Source organism: Macaca fascicularis, chromosome 15, assembly GCF_037993035.2.
Source record: "Macaca fascicularis isolate 582-1 chromosome 15, T2T-MFA8v1.1".
Lineage (NCBI taxonomy): Eukaryota > Metazoa > Chordata > Mammalia > Primates > Cercopithecidae > Macaca > Macaca fascicularis.
Genome location: NC_088389.1, coordinates 55844042 through 55847177, shown reverse-complemented (window position 1 = coordinate 55847177; position 3136 = coordinate 55844042). Strand labels below are relative to the sequence as shown.

The following is a 3136-nucleotide window of genomic DNA, read 5'->3' as shown; positions in this document are numbered from 1 at the left end:
GGCAGGAAGGTCTGTTGTAAACAGACGAATCAGTACCAGCCCCTGTGCTAAGTCCAGGCCCAGAGGAAATTGGGGCTGATATTGTAGACTCAGGATCCCGCAGCTCAGGGGCACATGCAAGGCTCTGACCTGATTTTAGAAGAATCATAGAGGCTTAGGCAGAGATACCTACCATGCCTGAACAGACGCAAGGAAAAACTCCATCTCCAGGCAGAGATTTTAAATGAGAATTCCTGATTTGACATGGTTCCCTCCTATCCAGATGAAAGAAAAGTTCAGAAAAGTACAGCATCACATTACCATCAACGATCAGAATACAGGTTCTGAGGGCTAGAGTAATCTCAGCAGGGACAAGGGCTTCTGAAACCATAAGATATGTTCCGTATGTAAATCACCAGATGCAATGATCAGCCCATCTGTCAGATTTACTCCTCTCCCACAATCTCCTGGTTTGCTTCTGCAGGAGCCAAGATCTCCAACCTTGGACTGGAGAAGCTGGGTTACTCAGGCTACTTTTCCCACTCGGCCAGGTTTTGTTTTGGGAGGTATTTTGCAAGTAAGTCTGAAATTCAGTAAGGAAAATCTCTAGCATCAAGATTTTTTTTTTTTTTTTTTCTAGAAAATGTAGAGATGACTCTGGAAGTTAACAGTGGTTGACTATTGTTTTTCATAGTTTTAAAGTCATTGAGATTTGTGCTAATTTGTTATACAGCAAACAGCTATTACACCAAACACCCAAACAATTAAAACAAAACAAAACAACAGCTCATCCTTCTTCATTCCACAACTCCTCTACATTTTGTATTTGTTAGTATAATGGGAGATGCTTACTCAATTTATAATTCTTAAATAGTACTTTTTGAGTGGGCTATGAGTCAGCCTTCATTCATTCTGTTAAATTGTGTCCAGCATGAACCACATTTGACAGCTGATTTGATTTGGCTGTGTCATCCAAATCTCATCTTGCATTGTAGTTCCCATAATCCCTACATAACCTAGGAGGGACCTGATGGGAGGTAATTGAATCATGGGGTGGTTACCCTCATGCTGTTCTCGTGATAGTGATAGTAAGTGTGTTCTTACAAGATCCGATGATTTTTTTTTTTTTTTTTTTTTTTTGAGACGGAGTCTCGCTCTGTCGCCCAGGCTGGAGTGCAGTGGCGGGATCTAAGCTCACTGCAAGCTCCGCCTCCCGGGTTCACGCCATTCTCCTGCCTCAGCCTCAGGAGTAGCTGAGACTACAGGCACCCACCACCTCGCCCGGCTAGCTTTTTGTATTTTTTAGTAGAGACGGGGTTTCACCGTGTTAGCCAGGATGGTCTCGATCTCCTGACCTCGTGATCCGCCCGTCTTGGCCTCCCAAAGTGCTGGGATTACAGGCTTAAGCCACCGCACCCGGCTGATCCAATGGTTTTATAAGGGGCTTTTCCCTCTTTGCTTGGCACTTCTTGCTGCCACCATGTAAAGAAGAACGTGTTTGTTTCCCCTTCTACCATGATTGTAAGTTTTCTGAGACCTCCCCAGACATGTTGAATTGTGAGTCAATTAAACTTCTTTCCTTTATAAATTACCCAGTCTCACGTATGTCTTTATTTGCAGCATGAGAACAGACTAATACAGCACCAATGCCTCAAAGTATTGACAGATTATTAATAGTTTTATATAGTAACTGTGAAATTCTTAGTTTTTCTCATTTTGCTCAAATTTGTATGAATAGATTATTGAAGGTTTTAGGCTTTTAAGATGAACAGATGGTTGGACAATGTGCTAGAAGGTATTTGTCCCTGAGTAAAGGAAGAGTCATTCTTAAAGAACTTCAATTAATCCTGATATAACATTCATTTGTGTGTGTGTGTGTGTGTGTGTGTGTTTAGTGATAACACTTGAGGCCTACTGTCAGCAAATTTCACATGCCCAATACATTATTATTAACTGCAGTCACCATGCTGTTCATTAAGTCTCTAGTACTTATTCGTCTTATAATTAAAGCATTGCAGTATTTTACCAATATATTCCCTTTTCCTGAAGCCCAGACCCTGGTAACTATCACTCTACTCTCTGTTGCTATGAGCTTAGCATTTTGGTTTTTAGATTCTACATAAAAGTGAGATCTTGCAGTATTTGTCTTCCTGTTTCTGGCGTATTTTCACTTAGCATAATGTCTTCAAGGTTCATGCTAAGTTTGCAAATAGTGAAACTTCTTCTTTTTAAGGCTGAATAATTATGTACTTTCATTGTATGTGTATACACACACATGTACACACACATTTATAGTGCTTACTTCGGCAGCACATGTACTAAAATTGGAAAAATACAGAGAAGATTAGCATGGCTCCTGAGCAAGAATGACACTAATTAGTGAAGCATTCCATATTTCTTTTTAAAAAATCTATTTAAAAAATTTTAAAGTATATGCAAAGCACATTTTCTTTATCCACCCATCTGTCGGCAGATAAGCACTTAGATTGTTCTCCTATCTTGGCCATTGTGAATAATGTTGCAATAAACATGGGAGTGCAGATTTTTCCTCTAGATCCTGACTTTAATTTTTTTGGAATATATACCCAGAAGTGAGATTACTGGATCATATGGCACTTCTATTTTAATTTTTTGAAAACTTCCGTACTGTTATTTTTTTTTATTTTAATTTCAATAGGTTTTTGGGGAACAAAGTAGGGTTTTTTTCTCTTCCTGGTACTGGCTGCCAGAATTATCACTTATAGAGAGGCAATGTAATGATTGTCAAACTATCACCCAATCGCCTGACATTCCTGGTAGGTGGTGGAGTAGGGAGCCCTCTTTTGCCCTGCTCATGCCTGACTACCTGTAACAGTTACATGGATAAGTTCTTCAGTGGTGATTTCTGAGACTTTGGTGTACCCATCACCTGAACAGTGTATGCTGTACCCAGCGTATAGTCTTTTAGCCCTCATACCCCTTCCCACTGTTTCCCCTAAGTCCCCAAAGTCCATTATATCATTCTTATGCCTTTGTGTCCTTATAGCTTAGCTCCCACTTATGAGTGAGAACATAAGATGTTTGGTTTTTCATCCCTGAGTTACTTCATTTAGAATAATGGTCTCAATTCAGTCCAGGTTGCTGCAAATATCATTATTTTATTCCTTTTCATGGCTGA

At 39.8% G+C, this 3136-nt stretch overlaps 1 non-coding gene across 1 annotated transcript; it reads left to right on the top strand.

Moving 5' to 3' along the window:
* Positions 1–2273: 2273 nt before the first annotated feature.
* On the top strand, positions 2274–2378 carry LOC123569327 (U6 spliceosomal RNA). The gene has a single exon (XR_006692954.1). It is a non-coding gene; the product is annotated as a U6 spliceosomal RNA (small nuclear RNA).
* Positions 2379–3136: the final 758 nt, after the last annotated feature.